At 45.9% G+C, this 21,185-nt stretch overlaps 1 protein-coding gene across 1 annotated transcript in view; it reads left to right on the forward strand.

Annotated features, from left to right (window-relative positions):
• The first annotated feature begins 10,031 nt into the window (after positions 1–10,031).
• Positions 10,032–21,185, forward strand: part of LOC138676326 (TRPM8 channel-associated factor homolog) — an 80,814-nt gene continuing 69,660 nt past the window's right edge. Inside the window, exon 1 of the mRNA XM_069765512.1 lies at positions 10,032–10,198. The gene's annotated coding sequence lies outside the window, so the exon portion shown is untranslated. The remainder of the gene's footprint in view (positions 10,199–21,185) is intronic.

Consider the following 21,185-nt stretch of genomic DNA (forward strand, 5'->3'; position numbering starts at 1 on the left):
TATGGGACAAAATGAACGGTGCAGAGCATATATGGGGCACAGATATGGGACAAAATGAACGGTGCAGGGCATATATGGGGCACAGATATGGGACAATAATGAACGGTGCCGAGCACAGTATGGGGCACAGATATGGGACAATAATGAACGGTGCAGAGCATATATGGGGCACAGATATGGGACAATAATGAACGGTGCCGAGCACAGTATGGGGCACAGCTATGGGACAAAATGAACGGTGCCGAGCACAGTATGGGGCACAGCTATGGGACAAAATGAACGGTGCAGAGCATATATGGGGCACAGCTATGGGACAAAATGAACGGTGCAGAGCATATATGGGGCACAGATATGGGACAAAATGAACGGTGCAGGGCATATATGGGGCACAGATATGGGACAATAATGAACGGTGCAGAGCATATATGGGGCACAGATATGGGACAATAATGAACGGTGCCGAGCACAGTATGGGGCACAGCTATGGGACAAAATGAACGGTGCCGAGCACAGTATGGGGCACAGCTATGGGACAAAATGAACGGTGCAGAGCATATATGGGGCACAGCTATGGGACAAAATGAACGGTGCAGAGCATATATGGGGCACAGATATGGGACAAAATGAACGGTGCAGGGCATATATGGGGCACAGATATGGGACAAAATGAACGGTGCAGAGCATATATGGGGCACAGATATGGCACAATAATGAACGGTGCAGAGCATATATGGGGCACAGATATGGCACAATAATGAACGGTGCAGAGCACTATATGGGGCACAGCTATGGGACAAAATGAACGGTGCAGAGCATATATGGGGCACAGCTATGGGACAATAATGAACGGTGCCGAGCACAGTATGGGGCACAGCTATGGGACAAAATGAACGGTGCCGAGCACAGTATGGGGCACAGCTATGGGACAAAATGAACGGTGCAGAGCATATATGGGGCACAGCTATGGGACAAAATGAACGGTGCAGAGCATATATGGGGCACAGATATGGGACAAAATGAACGGTGCAGAGCATATATGGGGCACAGATATGGGACAATAATGAACGGTGCAGAGCATATATGGGGCACAGATATGGGACAATAATGAACGGTGCCGAGCACAGTATGGGGCACAGCTATGGGACAAAATGAACGGTGCCGAGCACTATATGGGGCACAGCTATGGGACAAAATGAACGGTGCAGAGCACAGTATGGGGCACAGATATGGGACAAAATGAACGGTGCAGAGCATATATGGGGCACAGATATGGGACAATAATGAACGGTGCAGAGCACTATATGGGGCACAGCTATGGGACAATAATGAACGGTGCCGAGCACAGTATGGGGCACAGCTATGGGACAAAATGAACGGTGCCGAGCACTATATGGGGCACAGCTATGGGACAAAATGAACGGTGCAGAGCACAGTATGGGGCACAGATATGGGACAAAATGAACGGTGCAGGGCATATATGGGGCACAGATATGGGACAATAATGAACGGTGCAGAGCATATATGGGGCACAGATATGGGACAATAATGAACGGTGCAGAGCATATATGGGGCACAGCTATGGGACAAAATGAACGGTGCCGAGCACAGTATGGGGCACAGATATGGGACAAAATGAACGGTGCAGAGCATATATGGGGCACAGCTATGGGACAAAATGAACGGTGCAGAGCATATATGGGGCACAGATATGGGACAAAATGAACGGTGCAGAGCATATATGGGGCACAGATATGGGACAAAATGAACGGTGCAGAGCATATATGGGGCACAGATATGGGACAAAATGAACGGTGCAGGGCATATATGGGGCACAGATATGGGACAATAATGAACGGTGCCGAGCACAGTATGGGGCACAGATATGGGACAATAATGAACGGTGCAGAGCATATATGGGGCACAGATATGGGACAATAATGAACGGTGCCGAGCACAGTATGGGGCACAGCTATGGGACAAAATGAACGGTGCCGAGCACAGTATGGGGCACAGCTATGGGACAAAATGAACGGTGCAGAGCATATATGGGGCACAGCTATGGGACAAAATGAACGGTGCAGAGCATATATGGGGCACAGATATGGGACAAAATGAACGGTGCAGGGCATATATGGGGCACAGATATGGGACAAAATGAACGGTGCAGAGCATATATGGGGCACAGATATGGCACAATAATGAACGGTGCAGAGCATATATGGGGCACAGATATGGGACAATAATGAACGGTGCCGAGCACAGTATGGGGCACAGCTATGGGACAAAATGAACGGTGCCGAGCACAGTATGGGGCACAGCTATGGGACAAAATGAACGGTGCAGAGCATATATGGGGCACAGCTATGGGACAAAATGAACGGTGCAGAGCATATATGGGGCACAGATATGGGACAATAATGAACGGTGCAGAGCATATATGGGGCACAGATATGGGACAAAATGAACGGTGCAGAGCATATATGGGGCACAGATATGGCACAATAATGAACGGTGCAGAGCATATATGGGGCACAGATATGGCACAATAATGAACGGTGCAGAGCACTATATGGGGCACAGCTATGGGACAATAATGAACGGCGCAGAGCACTATATGGGGCACAGCTATGGGACAATAATGAACGGTGCAGAGCACTATAGGGCACAGCTATGGGACAATAATGAACGGTGCAGAGCACTATATGGGGCACAGATATGGGACAATAATGAATGGTGCAGAGCACTGTATGGGGCACAGATATGGGACAATAATGAATGGTGCAGAGCACTGTATGGGGCACAGCTATGGGGAAATATGAGCGGTGCAGAGCACTATATGGCACAACTATGGGGAAATAATGATCTATTTTTATTTTTGAAATTCACCGGTAAATGCTGCATTTCCACCCTAGGCTTATACTCGAGTCAATAAGTTTTCCAAGTTTTTTTGTGGCAAAATTAGGGGGGTCGGCTTATACTCGGGTCGGCTTATACTCGAGTATATACGGTATATATCACAAATAAACAAATCAGTTTAAAGTTCAAAGAAGGTGCTGTCATGCTGAGTAGATCAAATTAATCTTAAATATCAAAAAAGACACATAGAGAACTCATACAGACATATCATTATGTAAGCATAAAATATTACCTGATATACTGATATATGCAGAAAATTGAGTTTTTTTGTGTAATAGTGAACCATATGTAAAGTGTATATAAGCATACATAAATTCATTAGGTTATTGGCCAGCCCTGGCCATAGCACAATATCCCATAGAGGCATTTTAGAGACTGAACAGCTGTAGGTTTTCCCTATATTAGTAACCTTAAGGGTATGTGCACACGTCCGGATTTTTAGCATTTTTTTGCGGAATTTCGAAATAAAAACGCTATAAAATTGCTAAAAAAACACAAACATTATGCATCCTATCATTTAGAATGCATTCCGCATGTTTTGTGCATATGTTTGCGTTTTTTTCCGCAAAAAAAACGCATACTGCAAAAAATCCGGACATGTTCATTATTTTTGCGGATTTTTTGCGGATTTCCCATCAAATTGGAGTGTCCGGAAAAAAACGCAAAAAATCCGCGCAAAAAAAGCGTCAAAAATGCGCAAATTCCGCACAAAATCCGCGCTAAAAAAGCACACGGATTTCTGGCAGAATTCTCAGGATTTTGTCAGGAAAAAATCCTGACGTGTGCACATACCCTAACAATGATGGTAACTTGGTAAGCGTAGCAATAAACATTGGAGCTTGCGGCAATATCACACTCATACATGTACTGGATATCCACATAGAACGCTTATAGCCCTCTAGTGGCCATGTCACTAAACTGCACATTGCATTTAAGGGGCCTGCTCATGAGATCAGCTGTCATTGCAGCCAGCAGTTCCAGTAAATCACTGCAGTAAGAAGCAATTGTCTCTTCAGAGAGGAAGAGGACTAGAACTCTATTGCCATCTATTGGAAGTAGTGATCCTGCAGTAAGAAGAAAACTTGTGACTTCCTTGTTTCCCAGCGTTGTAATGTGATCGCGGGGTTGACTGTCAAAATTGGGACAGTCCCGCTGGATCCGGGACGGTTGGGAGGTATGGAAACCTACTCCATGAGGATGATCTGAGTGCCCAATGTCCACAAATGGGGGTTGTGCTCACAGCCCAACACCGTGCAGGACAATTGGCATTTGCCACAGAACACCAGGATTGGAAAATTCGCCACTGGTGCCCTGTGCACTTCACAGATGAAAGCAGGTTCACACGGAGCATATGACAGATGTGACAGAGTCTGGAGATGCTGTGGAGAGCGATCTGCTGCCTGCAACATCCTTCAGCATGATCGGTTTGGCAGTGGGTCAGTAATGGTGTGGGGTGGCATTTCTTTGCCCTCCATGTGCTTGCCAGAGGTAGCCTGACTGCCATTAGGTACCGAGATGAGATCCTCAGACCCCTTGTGAGATCATATGCTGGTGCGGTTGGCCCTGCGTTCCTCCTCAGGCAGGACAATGCCAGACCTCATGTGGCTGGAGTGTATCAGCAGTTCCTGCAAGATGAAGGCATTGAAGCTATGGACTGGCCCGCCCATTCCCCTGACCTGACTCCGATTGAACACATCTGGGACATCATGTCTCGCACCAGCCACCAACGTCACGTTGCACCACAGACTGTCCAGGAGTTGGCGGATGCTTTAGTCCAGGTCTGGGAGGAGATCCCTCAGGAGACCATCCGCTGCCTCATCAGGAGCATGCCCAGGCTTTGTAGGGAGGTCATACAGGCACATGGAGGCAATACACACACAACTGAACATCATTTCCTTGTCTTGAGAGATTTCCACTGAAGTTGGATCAGTTTGTAATTTGATTTTACACTTAGATCTTGAGTATCATTCCAAATCCAGACCTCCATGGGATATTCATTTTGATTTACATTGATCATGTTTGCGTTTTATTGTTCTCAACACATTCCACTATGTAATGAATAAAGATTTGCAACTGAAATATTTTATTCAGTGATATCTAGGATGTGGGATTTGAGTGTTCCCTTTATTTTTTGAGCAGTGTATATTGCAAATAAACAACAAATCAGTACAAAGTCCAAAGAAGGCTCTGGCTCATTGGACAGATTAAAAAAAATGGGCAGGCATAGATGAATAATTATTTATACTGCATATACAGTATATATACAGTATATATATATATATAAATATATATATATATACCGTATATACTCGAGTATAAGCCGAGATTTTCAGCCCAAATTTTTGGGCTGAAAGTGCACCTCTCGGCTTATACTCGAGTCAAGGTGGGTGGCAGGGTCGGCGGGTGAGGGGGAGAGGGCGCTGAGGTATACTTACCTAGTCCCAGCGATCCTGGCGCTGTCCCTGCCGTCCCACGGTCTTCTGTGCTGCAGCTTCTTCCCCTCTTCAGCGGCCACGTAGGACCGCTCATTAGAGAAATGAATAAGCGGCTCCACCTCCCATAGGGGTGGAGCCGCTTATTCATTTCTCTAATGAGCGGTAACGGTGACCGCTGATAGAGAAAGAGGCTGCGGCACCGAAGACAGCTGTGACAGGCAGAGGGAGCGTCAGGATCGCTGGGACTAGGTAAGTATGTAATATTCACCTGTCCGCGTTCCAGCCACCGGGCGCCGCTCCATCTTCCCGGCGCCTCCTTCTTCCCGGCGTCTGTGCTCTGACTGTTCAGGTCAGAGGGCGCGATGACGCATATAGTGTGCGCGGCGCCCTCTGCCTGATCAGTCAGAGCGGAGAGAGAGACGCCGGGACCGGACGCTGGGAGCTGCAAGCAAGAGAGGTGAGTATGTGTTTTTTTTTTTTTTTATTGCAGCGGCAGCACAGATTTATGTGGAGCATCTATGGGACAAAATGAACGGTGCAGAGCACTATATGGCACAGTTATGGGACAAAATGAACGGTGCAGAGCACAGTATGGGGGCACAGCTACGGGACAAAATGAACGGTGCAGAGCACTATATGGGGCACAGATATGGGACAATAATGAACTGTGCAGAGCACAGTATGGGGCACAGCTATGGGACAAAATGAACGGTGCAGAGCACTATATGGGGCACAGCTATGGGACAAAATGAACGGTGCAGAGCACAGTATGGGGCACAGCTATGGGACAAAATGAACGGTGCAGAGCATATATGGGGCACAGATATGGGACAATAATGAACGGTGCCGAGCACAGTATGGGGGCACAGCTACGGGACAAAATGAACGGTGCAGAGCACTATATGGGGCACAGCTATGGGACAAAATGAACGGTGCAGAGCACAGTATGGGGCACAGATATGGGACAAAATGAACGGTGCAGAGCATATATGGGGCACAGATATGGGACAATAATGAACGGTGCCGAGCACAGTATGGGGCACAGCTATGGGACAAAATGAACGGTGCCGAGCACTATATGGGGCACAGCTATGGGACAAAATGAACGGTGCAGAGCACAGTATGGGGCACAGATATGGGACAAAATGAACGGTGCAGGGCATATATGGGGCACAGATATGGGACAATAATGAACGGTGCAGAGCATATATGGGGCACAGATATGGGACAATAATGAACGGTGCCGAGCACAGTATGGGGCACAGCTATGGGACAAAATGAACGGTGCCGAGCACAGTATGGGGCACAGCTATGGGACAAAATGAACGGTGCAGAGCATATATGGGGCACAGCTATGGGACAAAATGAACGGTGCAGAGCATATATGGGGCACAGATATGGGACAAAATGAACGGTGCAGAGCACAGTATGGGGCACAGATATGGGACAAAATGAACGGTGCAGGGCATATATGGGGCACAGATATGGGACAATAATGAACGGTGCAGAGCATATATGGGGCACAGATATGGGACAATAATGAACGGTGCCGAGCACAGTATGGGGCACAGCTATGGGACAAAATGAACGGTGCCGAGCACAGTATGGGGCACAGCTATGGGACAAAATGAACGGTGCAGAGCATATATGGGGCACAGCTATGGGACAAAATGAACGGTGCAGAGCATATATGGGGCACAGATATGGGACAAAATGAACGGTGCAGAGCATATATGGGGCACAGATATGGGACAATAATGAACGGTGCCGAGCACAGTATGGGGCACAGATATGGGACAATAATGAACGGTGCAGAGCATATATGGGGCACAGATATGGGACAATAATGAACGGTGCCGAGCACAGTATGGGGCACAGCTATGGGACAAAATGAACGGTGCAGGGCATATATGGGGCACAGATATGGGACAATAATGAACGGTGCCGAGCACAGTATGGGGCACAGCTATGGGACAAAATGAACGGTGCCGAGCACAGTATGGGGCACAGCTATGGGACAAAATGAACGGTGCCGAGCACAGTATGGGGCACAGCTATGGGACAAAATGAACGGTGCAGAGCATATATGGGGCACAGATATGGGACAAAATGAACGGTGCAGAGCATATATGGGGCACAGATATGGGACAAAATGAACGGTGCAGAGCATATATGGGGCACAGATATGGGACAAAATGAACGGTGCAGGGCATATATGGGGCACAGATATGGGACAATAATGAACGGTGCCGAGCACAGTATGGGGCACAGATATGGGACAATAATGAACGGTGCAGAGCATATATGGGGCACAGATATGGGACAATAATGAACGGTGCCGAGCACAGTATGGGGCACAGCTATGGGACAAAATGAACGGTGCCGAGCACAGTATGGGGCACAGCTATGGGACAAAATGAACGGTGCAGAGCATATATGGGGCACAGCTATGGGACAAAATGAATGGTGCAGGGCATATATGGGGCACAGATATGGGACAATAATGAACGGTGCCGAGCACAGTATGGGGCACAGATATGGGACAATAATGAACGGTGCAGAGCATATATGGGGCACAGCTATGGGACAATAATGAACGGTGCCGAGCACAGTATGGGGCACAGCTATGGGACAAAATGAACGGTGCCGAGCACAGTATGGGGCACAGCTATGGGACAAAATGAACGGTGCAGAGCATATATGGGGCACAGCTATGGGACAAAATGAACGGTGCAGAGCATATATGGGGCACAGATATGGGACAAAATGAACGGTGCAGGGCATATATGGGGCACAGATATGGGACAAAATGAACGGTGCAGAGCATATATGGGGCACAGATATGGCACAATAATGAACGGTGCAGAGCATATATGGGGCACAGATATGGGACAATAATGAACGGTGCCGAGCACAGTATGGGGCACAGCTATGGGACAAAATGAACGGTGCCGAGCACAGTATGGGGCACAGCTATGGGACAAAATGAACGGTGCAGAGCATACATGGGGCACAGCTATGGGACAAAATGAACGGTGCAGAGCATATATGGGGCACAGATATGGGACAATAATGAACGGTGCAGAGCATATATGGGGCACAGATATGGGACAAAATGAACGGTGCAGAGCATATATGGGGCACAGATATGGCACAATAATGAACGGTGCAGAGCATATATGGGGCACAGATATGGCACAATAATGAACGGTGCAGAGCACTATATGGGGCACAGCTATGGGACAATAATGAACGGCGCAGAGCACTATATGGGGCACAGCTATGGGACAATAATGAACGGTGCAGAGCACTATATGGGGCACAGCTATGGGACAATAATGAACGGTGCAGAGCACTATATGGGGCACAGATATGGGACAATAATGAATGGTGCAGAGCACTGTATGGGGCACAGATATGGGACAATAATGAATGGTGCAGAGCACTGTATGGGGCACAGCTATGGGGAAATATGAGCGGTGCAGAGCACTATATGGCACAACTATGGGGAAATAATGATCTATTTTTATTTTTGAAATTCACCGGTAAATGCTGCATTTCCACCCTAGGCTTATACTCGAGTCAATAAGTTTTCCAAGTTTTTTTGTGGCAAAATTAGGGGGGTCGGCTTATACTCGAGTATATACGGTATATATCACAAATAAACAAATCAGTTTAAAGTTCAAAGAAGGTGCTGTCATGCTGAGTAGATCAAATTAATCTTAAATATCAAAAAAGACACATAGAGAACTCATACAGACATATCATTATGTAAGCATAAAATATTACCTGATATACTGATATATGCAGAAAATTGAGTTTTTTTGTGTAATAGTGAACCATATGTAAAGTGTATATAAGCATACATAAATTCATTAGGTTATTGGCCAGCCCTGGCCATAGCACAATATCCCATAGAGGCATTTTAGAGACTGAACAGCTGTAGGTTTTCCCTATATTAGTAACCTTAAGGGTATGTGCACACGTCCGGATTTTTAGCATTTTTTTTGCGGAATTTCGAAATAAAAACGCTATAAAATTGCTAAAAAAACACAAACATTATGCATCCTATCATTTAGAATGCATTCCGCATGTTTTGTGCATATGTTTGCGTTTTTTTCCGCAAAAAAAACGCATACTGCAAAAAATCCGGACATGTTCATTATTTTTGCGGATTTTTTGCAGATTTCCCATCAAATTGGAGTGTCCGGAAAAAAACGCAAAAAATCCGCGCAAAAAAAGCGTCAAAAATGCGCAAATTCCGCACAAAATCCGCGCTAAAAAAGCACACGGATTTCTGGCAGAATTCTCAGGATTTTGTCAGGAAAAAATCCTGACGTGTGCACATACCCTAACAATGATGGTAACTTGGTAAGCGTAGCAATAAACATTGGAGCTTGCGGCAATATCACACTCATACATGTACTGGATATCCACATAGAACGCTTATAGCCCTCTAGTGGCCATGTCACTAAACTGCACATTGCATTTAAGGGGCCTGCTCATGAGATCAGCTGTCATTGCAGCCAGCAGTTCCAGTAAATCACTGCAGTAAGAAGCAATTGTCTCTTCAGAGAGGAAGAGGACTAGAACTCTATTGCCATCTATTGGAAGTAGTGATCCTGCAGTAAGAAGAAAACTTGTGACTTCCTTGTTTCCCAGCGTTGTAATGTGATCAGTAGTTGGTGCCGTCACCTCTGTGCCTGCCCAGATTTACCCATACACCGTGCATGATTGGCCGGACAGGGCAGATGACAGGTCACACCCTCTTGTGCATATAACATCTGTGTTGGCACAGTGGGTGTAGCTGTATCTCCATGTTCGGTGTGGGCTTTCTGCAGTGACAGGTATGTATCTTATCACACTCTATATACATTATTGTAGCTTGATGTGTCGGATCCATGTGATTTACTCTTGACCCTGGGATAATGGCCATGGACAGTATGGGAGATGGTCCTACTACAGTAAGTAGTGTCATACACAATGTGCCCATATACCCAGGACAAGGCAATCCTCATATACAGTGCAGGGTCAGATAGTCCGCTCTGTTCTGCACCACCCTATAGGGTACTTATTATGTAATAACATCCTATGGCAGGAACCTATCGTACAACTCAGGGATGTCCCAAAACCACACAGGTTCCTGTTCTCTCCTACTGTAGGAAGATATCTGTGTCTGGCTGGGGTCACATGAGCATATAAAAAATGGGTTCAATTTTCACACCGAAAAATGGGATGTTTTTTTCTTACTTGTCTTCTGTGTGCCGTCCGTTTTTTACTCAGTGTGGCATCTTTTTCTGACACCCATTCGATTTCAGAGTCAGCGTGTGTTCGCTCACACAAGCAATGTTTTATCTGGTGTTGTTCAGTGGTACCATGGTTATTTATATCTCTCTTTTTGATCACATTTTATTGCACATTTTGTCCGGCGGTATGATAATAAAGCGTTGTTTTTTGCCTCTTTTTTTTTTGCTGTGTTCACTGAAAGGGTTAACTAGTGGGATAGTTTTATAGAGCGGGTCGTTATGGACGCGTTGATATCAAATATGTGTACTTTTATTGTTTTTTTTAATTTACATAAATAAATGGATTTATTGGAAAATATTTATTTATTTTTTTCTTTATTTGGGGATTATTTTTTTTTTACACTTTATAACATTGTCCCGGGGGGGGGGACATCACTATATTTCATCAGATCACTGATCTGACACTTTGCATAGCACCGTGTCAGATCAGCGATCTGACAGGCAGTGCAGGAGGATTGCACGTCCCACTTTTCAGTTTTTGAATTTCCACAAAAATTTCAAATAACCAATAAATTTCGTTCAACTTCACAATTGTGTTCCATTTACATTTGGTATCTGTATGTTTGAAGAATGATATCTGAGAAAAGGTTGAAAAGTTCCGGGGGGGGGGGAATACTTTCGCAAGGCACTGTAAATACATAAGAAGCAGATGTCAAGTAAGTTAAAAATTACAAGAATCTTTATTAAACACTGTAGAACAAACACTTTAAAAAAATGTATATATTTTTCAGTGTGTATACACCAAATGGATCTGCAAACACAGGAATATTATAACCAAAATATATGTGTACACTATTGTTTTCTTTTAAATAAATTGGTCTCTTGTTGCTAAGTTAGGACAAAGGAGGAATCAGCATTAATAAAATCCAATTTTTGAAAAAAATGTTCATGCGGTTAGTGCTTGTAAAGTTCGACGTAAGTACGTAAACATAGGATGTTCAAATAATTAATAACTCCCTACATCGTTAGACTTCTTAAAGCAAAAAATTCAAGTGATTCAATGATGTTAATGGAGGGTCAGTAAGCCATGAGTGCTAGTCTATTCTTCAAATAATTTCCAACAAAGCAAGATGAATCACATAGTAGTAAGAGAGCAAAGAACTAAAAGGCATACTCCTCATACAAAAACCTTATGCTCCCTTCACATAATAATGGTGCTGTTTTCAGTGCTTGCTGGTGCTGCATGTATTTGTATATTGTATTTATGCCAGATAAAAAACAACGCAGTGCACATGTTAAAGGTGCATAGTGCTATTCAATCATAAATCGTGACAAAGAGCCATGTTCCTGCACAGTCAGACACAGCCATTACACAGTACACAGCAGGGGCACATGTATAAGATTATCTCAGCACAGGAGCATTTTATTTAAACACATCCAATTCTGGAAAGTATTATTTCAAGATTTACTGATTAAAACTTTTGCTCTCGGGAAAATCCCTTTAAGTATTTTTCAAAGGTATTCACTTGGCTTATGCTGCTATCTACTATATATATATATATATATATATATATATATACCCTGTATGTAACCCCTTTCTCATGTACAGCACCATGGAATTAATGGTGCTATATAAATAAATAATAATAATAATTATATAGTCACCTTCCGCCGCCTTTCCCGATCCTGGCTACGCTCCGGTGACCGCTCCATGCAAGCGGCAGGTTCCGGTGGCAAGGATGGTATGGGAGAAGGACCTGCCATGACGTCACGGTCATGTGACCGTGACGTCATCACAGGTCCTGCGCAAGAACGACCTGCCATGACGCCACGGTCATGTGACCGCGACGTCATCACAGGTCCTGCGCGCCTGCGCGAGAAGGACATGCCATCACGTCACGGCCCTCAGAAGGTGAGTATATGTTTATTTTTTAACCTGTGACATACGTGGCTGGGCAATATACTATGTGACTGGCCAATATACTACATGGCTGGGCAATATACTACGTGGCTGTGTGCTGTATACTACGTCGCTGTGCAATATACTACGTGGCTCTGTGCTGTATACTACGTCACTGGGCAATATACTACATGACTGGGCAATATACTACGTAACTGGGCAATATACTACATGACTGGGCAATATACTACATGGCTGGGCAATATACTTCGTGGCTGGGCAATATACTATGTGGCTGGGCAATATACTACGTGACTGGGCAATATACTATGTGGCTGGGCAATATACTACATGACTGGGCAATATACTACATGGCTGGGCAATATACTTCGTGGCTGGGCAATATACTATGTGGCTGGGCAATATACTACGTGACTGGGCAATATACTATGTGGCTGGGCAATATACTACGTAACTGGGCAATATACTACGTAACTGGGCAATATACTACGTAACTGGGCAATATACTACGTGGCTGGGCAATATACTACGTGGCTGGGCAATATACTACGTGACTGGGCAATATACTACGTAACTGGGCAATATACTACGTAACTGGGCAATATACTACATCACTGGGCAATATACTACGTGGCTGGGCAATATACTACGTGGCTGGGCAATATATTACGTGGACATGCATATTCTAGAATACCCGATGCGTTAGAATCGGGCCACCATCTAGTTGTAATATAGAGAGTGACCTGTTTTAGATTCGTACTGTGTATGGTAATGTAACCAAGTTTTTTTTACGAATAAGGGTATGTACTGTATGTAAATTATGTTTCAGATGATTATGATGTTACTAACAGCTCAATAATGTATATAGGATTGCACAATGTGTGCTTGATCCCAGTAAAGGTGCTTTCACGTTGCATTCAGTAGCCCGTTGTGGAATACGTCCGAACTCCCCTGCAAAATGGGATCTGGACGTTTGTGCCGACGGCGTCATAGGACACATGTGCACTCTGACATCATTATTTACGGGAATGTACTCCTACTATAGTCATACATGCTGACTCAGTAGACTATGTTTGGGTGTCTGCCTCCTGTAGGTGTACACTCCCAAAAATGATGCAAGTCAGAGCGCATGTTCACTCTGACGGCACCGTTATAGTCTATAGCCTCGTCAGCGCATATACTCGATTCCCGTTTTGTGGAAGGGGGGGGGAGGTTCGGACGTATGCCCTGATGGGGCCACCGAGCCTGTCCTTAAACACAATGTGAAAGTAGCCTAACACTTTTTCAAAGCCTTGTTGTTACCTCTGCTGATTTTTTGCGGAAGGTTAAAATGGGCCGCAACAACTTGTGGGCCACTGCTGCGAGATTGCTGTCCTGGCCAAAATTTGCCAGCCAGTCCTTGACAGAACAGGTGCACATACCAGACCCCTAACTTAATTGAGACATCACACTTTATTCTTCACATCTATAAGCATCCAATATTTCCCACGTGCATTACAGGGTGGAGGACATTATATCCATTAATCTGGAGCACCCTATTATTAAGAAAGCACAGTTATGATTTTTGTTACTTATATTATGGAACTACAGGTGACATCATGTCCTCTTTACTTCAGCTAAGATATTACAAGACATATAAAAGATTAAATAGAATACTAACTAACCCTATTATTTCTTATTAATAGTATATCAACCTCCACCAAGGTTTAATAAAAAGTTGGAGCACTCACTCTGGACACATCACCTTCACAGCTCAGTGTCCACATCATCTTAGATTCTGCACCCACACACCATAGACTTTTGCTAAGGGAAGAGTCACATGGCCATTATAGAAACAGGAGGACAATTTTCCCTGTATGAGTCATGAGATGCTGCAAAAGCCCCTGGCAGGGGGGAGGAAGCTCAGCTGGGTCAAAAAGTGGGGAATGTTAAAGGCCAGGACAAGAGTCTTCCTTTTTCTACATAGAGCAGAGAAAGAAAAGAATTAACTGGAGAGAAAGGAAAAATTAGCAATTGTAAGTCCACAGTGCTGTATAATATGATAACTGTAATATATTAAGAGGATACAAACTTTCTGGGAGTGTTTCTTTAAGAGAAATCTAAATTAGCTACAGAATTCCACCCTGTTTCAATATTTCTAGGTAAGTTGTAACCAGATATGGGTGTGTGTCCAGATGTCTATCTCATCTCATTTAATTGGTCACCCAATTTTAGAAATACGTTTATAATATAAATATTTATTTGAAACAATTAATAAAGGAATTCATAGAACGATTGATAATTAAGCCTAACTATAAATGGATTTTTTTCTTATATAAAGACCTCATTAACTAGGGTGTGAACACAAATCATTACCAATTAAAATAAAAGAAGTTGAATGAGTAGCTATTTCCACATCTAGATTACACTATTTTGGCATATCTAAATGCTAACAAAAAAACACAACAGTATTTGATGCATTTTTGTAACACGTTAAACTTGAATTTTCTCCGATTGAGACGTGTAAGTCAAAATTTAAAAACATAAGGTACTTTAATAAGCATTTTTTAATCAAAGAGTGCAAAAGCCATCCAACCACATCAAGGTGAACTTTTTAATACAGATGGCACCTAACCACCTTATGTTTCACCTCTCCATGTGCCAAAATAGTTTGCAATTAAAACATTATATAAAGGAAAAAAAGTAAAATAGGCCTATGCAGCACCCAGGAAGACCAGAAACAATGTATTTCCCAGTTTGTGGAGAAGCATCGCCATGACTATTCTGAACAAAATAAAGCATGCTTCGTTAAAAAAAAAGTGAAACCGTGAAACTGCTGTAAAATTGTACATTTACTTTGCTGCAAAACAAAGCGAATTGTTAGTTCTGAGATGATTGAGCCACCAGTAAACAATGTTGCAATGTTACGAAATTTTGTGAATGTTACAATCACACCGAGTTATTCTCAGAGGTGAGACCTAAAAATTTGTACCAAAATTTTTTGACTGTCACCCTACTGCACCCTATCTTTAGCATTTAATTATTGTACAGGTGCACAAGTACACTATCTGGCCAGCATGCAGACATATACACACATGATCGGCACACCACGACTAATGAATACATGAATTCCAGTATTGCTGCAAATGTTAAAAACATAAGTTACTTGGTTAGCGTTTTTGCTCAGAGAGCGCAAAAGGAATCCAACTACGTCAAGGTGTACCTTTTAATATGGATGGAGTTCATGTATCTATTAGTCATTGTGCTGATGCATTGTGTATGTACAGTATATACTCGAGTATAAGCCGACCCCCCTAATTTTGCAACAAAAAAATTGGAAAACTTATTGACTCGAGTATAAGCCTAGGGTGGAAAATGCAGCAGCTACCGGTAAATGTCAAAAATAAAAATAGATACCAATAAAAGTAAAATTAATTGCGACATCAGTAGGTTAAGTGTTTTTGAATATCCATATTGAATCAGGAGCCCCATATAATGCTCCATACTGTTCATTATGGCCCCATAAGATGCTCCATACAAAATAGGCCCCATATAATGCTCCATACAGTTCATTATGGCCCCATAAGATGCTCCATATACAAATATGCCACATATAATGCCCCATGCAGTTCTTTATGGCCCCATAGATGCCCCATATAATGCTCCATTCAGTTCTTTATGGCCCCATAGATGCCCCATAGAATGCTCCATGCAGTTCTTTATGGCCCCATAGATGCTCCATGCAGTTCTTTATGGCCCAATGTAATGCTCCATATAATGCTCCATGCAGTTTATTATGGTCCCATGTGTTAGGTCTCGAGTTCCCGCTTCTGCACAGGGGGAATCTCGGGCCATCTCCGCTGTGGTCTCCCATTCTTATCCAGCCGCAGTGGAGTCTGCTCAGCAGGGACGTCGGTCCCAGCGTCTTGCTCAGTCTCACTCTGTACAGAGAGTTACTGCTGCTTCTTCAGCTTCTGCCATTAAAGCCAGTGCTGGTCAGCAGCGAGCGGACTACTCTGGGACTAAGTCCTTGTCTGCACACACTGAGCATGCCCAGGGCAAGATCTCCCGTTGGAGATCGAGGGTCATGTGCTCAGGCTCTGCAGCACATTCCATTGGTCCTCTTGGCAGGTCTTGGAAGGGCAAAGTTTCTGTGGCCACTTCCTGTGCTGCAACTATATAAACTGTGCATAACCGCACAGCCATGCGCTAGTGTACATTTGCTTACGTGTGTTTGTTGTGAGTGCAAGTCGTCCTTGGATACCCCTTCCCTATTGAATGTCTGTTCGCGGAAGGTGTATGGTTGCTATCTAGCGCCCGACTTATCCTACAGCACTAATCACACGTTACAGCGTCCAGTTGCTGTGACCGCCAGTACGGCGCCGTGCACTTCCTCTGTGCTTTCCTTACCCAAGCCTGGGTGGTTAGTGGCGTTCGTCAGTGCGGCACCGCATGCACTCTTGTGCCCTAATATTGTTATTCTGCTTCCTTACACACCCAGTTGCGGTGTTGTGCCAGCAAGGGTCTAATCGGACTTCAATCCTAGTTGGGGTTGAGTTCGCTGACTACTTGCTCGCCTTCTATGTGCGGTACCGCGATCCTGTGATGCAACAGGATTGCTTCCTTCACGCTGGGTGAAGTTTAACCCACGTGTGTATACTTATGAGTACCGCCATATAGTCCGTCATTACTTAGCAGCAGGTTCCATCTCTGCATGGTGGACCCCGGGCTGCGAACGCACCATACACTATCTGTCTTATTATTTGGTGCGTTCCGCTAGTCCTAACATTGCACTAGCGCCAGGGTCTGGCTAGTAATGACGGACAAACAGCAATCCTTGCGGTATATCCAGCAGCTGGAGGGTAGGTTGGCGGCTCTTGAGAGCGCAACCTCAGCTGTGGATGTTACTGCAGTTGCTGTACAGGCTGCTAGCGTGGCTGCAGCAACCCTGTCCATTGCCACCCCTGCTCCGACATTTTCTCGCCTCCCGCTGCCAGAAAAATTTTCTGGTGATAGCAAGTTTTGTAGGGGATTTGTGAGTCAGTGCTCTATTCACCTCGAGCTCCTGGCTGCACGTTTTCCCACAGAGCGGGCTAAGGTGGGATTTATAGTGTCTCTCTTGTCGGACAGGGCATTGGAATAGGCTACGCCGCTGTGGGAGCGTGGTGATCATGTGGTGCAGAGTGCTCCGCTGTTTCTGAGCACTCTGAAACAGGTCTTTTTAGGACCTCAAGTCACCCATGATACTGCGCTCCAACTGCTGGCATTAACTCAGGGTGAGTCCTTGGTCAGTCATTTTGCCGTCCAATTCCGCACTTCTGAGCTGGATTGGTCGGATAAAGCTCTTATCCCCATATTTTGGAGGGGCCTGGCTGACCACGTTAAGGACGCTCTGGCCACTAGGGAGATTCCTGCCACACTGGAGGAGTTAATAACTGTCTCCACTCGAATTGACCTCCGTTTTAACGAGCGGAGGTTAGAGCGAGCCCAGTGTAGGCAGAGGTTTCGGCTGGCTCCTACCTTCGCCAAACCTCTGGAATCTCCGGTCCTGGTTCCTGAGTCACATGAGGCCAGGGAAGTGTCACAAGCGGGATCTAAGTCTCGGACCGCTTGTGCACTCAAGGTCTGTCATGTTTGCCAGCAGTCAGGACATCTAGCCACCAGATGTCCTCAGCGGTCGAGGAAACGTCAGCGTCTAGTGGTAGTAGGTGGAGGTACACTAGACACGGCGACGTTTGCCTCTAAATTGTCCTTTAAGGGGACAATTACTATAGGCTCATTCTCCCACTCGGTAGAGCTCTGCGTGGATTCTGGGGCGGAGGGCAATTTTATGTCTTCTGCCTTCGCCCAACGTCACGCAATACCCCTGGTTATGCTAGCTCAACCAGTAACGGTACGAGTGGTGAATGGGTCGACACTGCCCTCACAGATAACACACCAGACCATCCCTTTTACTCTGTCCATGTCGCCATCTCATCAGGAGATTATATCTCTGCTCGTCATTCCTGAGGGAATTGATGAGGTCCTGTTGGGAATACCTTGGCTACGGTACCACTCTCCTCATATCGAGTGATCCTCTGGCAGAATCCTGGGATGGGGCGAATCTTGTGGGGGTAGGTGTCAGAGGGAGTGCGTTCAGGTTGCTACTACAGAGGTACCCGCAGATCTTTCCTCTCTCCCCAAGCAGTATTGGTCTTATGCAGACGTGTTCTCCAAAAAGGCGGCAGAGATCCTTCTGCCCCATCGCCCCTATGACTGTCCTATTGATCTCTTGCCTGGTGCTGAGCCTCCCCGGGGTCGAGTCTATCCGCTATCTCTCCCGGAGACGGAGGCAATGTCACAGTACATCCAGGAAAACCTGGCAAGAGGATTCATTAGGAAGTCAGTGTCACCTGCTGGGGCAGGGTTCTTCTTCGTGCAGAAGAAGAATGGGGAATTGCGTCCATGCATAGACTACAGGGGTCTTAACGCTATCACCGTTAAAAATAAGTATCCTTTGCCCTTGATATCTGAGCTCTTCGATAGGCTTCGGGGAGCAAGGGTATTTACTAAACTAGATCTGCGGGGTGCTTACAACCTGATTCGCATCCTTGAGGGGGACGAATGGAAGACGGCTTTTAACACCAGGGATGGGCACTATGAATATCTGGTGATGCCCTTCGGGCTCTGTAATGCCCCAGCCGTTTTCCAAGACTTTGTGAACGATATCTTCCGGGATATGCTTTCCACCTCGGTCGTAGTCTATCTGGATGATATTCTCATCTACTCTCCAGATATTGACTCCCACCGGAGAGATGTTTGCAAAGTCTTCGACCTCCTACGGGCAAACTCCCTCTATGCCAAGTTGGAGAAGTGTATGTTTGAGCAGGAGTCCCTACCTTTCCTAGGCTACATCATCTCTGCCCAGGGATTGGCTGTGGATCCTGCCAAACTACAGGCTGTGATGGACTGGCAGGAACCCCATTCTCTTAAAGCGGTGCAGCGCTTTATGGGGTTCATTAATTATTATCGCCAGTTCATTCCGCACTTCTCAACTTTGATAGCTCCCTTGGTTGCCCTCACCAAGAAGGGGGCGAATCCCAAATTGTGGTCTGAGGAGGTCTCCAAGGCCTTTAACTCTATAAAGTCACACTTCGCTAGCGCTCCCATCCTACATCGCCCCGATGTTGATAAGCCATTTATCATGGAGGTGGATGCCTCTTCTGTTGGTGCTGGAGCAGTCCTCTTCCAAAAGGATGCTCAAGGTCGGAAGCATCCTTGCTTCTTTTTCTCCAAGACCTTCTCACCAGCAGAGAGGAATTATTCCATCGGGGACAGGGAGTTGCTAGCCATGAAGTTGGCTTTCTCGGAGTGGAGACATCTCTTGGAGGGAGCACGTTTTCCCTTCCAAGTCTTCACAGACCATAAAAATTTGGTGTACCTGCAGACAGCCCAGCGGTTGAATTCTCGCCAGGCCAGATGGTCCTTATTCTTCTCCCGGTTTCATTTCACCCTCCATTTTCTTTCTGGGGAGAAGAACATTCGGGCCGACGCTCTCTCTCGCTCCGTTGTGTCATCTGCGGAGGAGGAGGAGCCTCGGCTTATTGTCCCCACCGAGAGCTTGAGAACTGTGGCCCCGGTTTCGCTAGAGTCTGTGCCCCCGGGCAAGACTTTTGTTCCATCCAATTTGCGACCGAAGGTTCTCTCTTGGGCACACTCGTCCAGGGTGGGTGGACATTTTGGTACCAAAAGGACATCTGAGTTACTGGCGAGGACGTACTGGCGGCCGCATATGGCTCGTGATGTCGCAGAGTATGTTCGGGCGTGTGTCTCTTGCGCCAAGAACAAGACTCCTCGGCAACGGCCAGCTGGTTTGCTTTTTCCTCTGCCGCTGGCGGACAGGCCCTGGGAGATGGTCGGGATGGACTTTGTGGTGGGCTTACCCAAGTCTCGTAACTGCACCATTATCTGGGTGATCACCGACCATTTTTCCAAAATGGTGCACTTGGTGCCTCTTCCACGGCTACCTTCTGAATGGGCGTTGGCTGTCTTGTTCGTCAAGCATATCTTTCGCCTACACGGTATGCCAGACAAAATTGTTAGTGACCGGGGTCCCCAGTTTGCATCTCTATTCTGGAGAGAGCTTTGTCGTCTACTCAGTATTGAGTTGAATCTCTCTTCGGCATATCATCCCGAGACGAATGGGTTGGTAGAGATGGCCAACCAGACCTTGGTCACATATTTACGACATTTTGTTTCTGCCAGGCAGGATGACTGGGCATCCTTGCTACCGTGGGCAGAGTTTGCACTTAACAATGCCGTAGCCGACTCCACCGGTCAGACTCCATTTCTCCTAAATTACGGCCAGCATCCGCATGTTCCTGTGCCCATGCCTGTGTCTTCTGCTGACTCCAGGGTGGCAGACTGGGCTGTGGAGGCACGGGACATTTGGGACCGCATGCAGGATGCCATTCGGGCCTCCAAGGAGAGAATGAGGCCCTCCGCCGATGTTCATCGGCGCCCCGCTCCGACCTTTGCTCCTGGCGACTTGGTGTGGCTCTCCGCCCGTAACATCAGGCTGCGAGTTGAGTCCACTAAGTTTGCTCCTCGCTGCTTGGGTCCCTTCAAGGTTCTCGAACAGGTTAATCCTGTGGTCTACCATTTGGCTCTTCCTCCACGCTTGGGTATCACCGACACCTTTCATGTGTC

The sequence above is a fragment of the Ranitomeya imitator genome, chromosome 4 (assembly GCF_032444005.1).
Source record: "Ranitomeya imitator isolate aRanImi1 chromosome 4, aRanImi1.pri, whole genome shotgun sequence".
In the NCBI taxonomy this organism is placed as follows: Eukaryota; Metazoa; Chordata; class Amphibia; order Anura; family Dendrobatidae; genus Ranitomeya; species Ranitomeya imitator.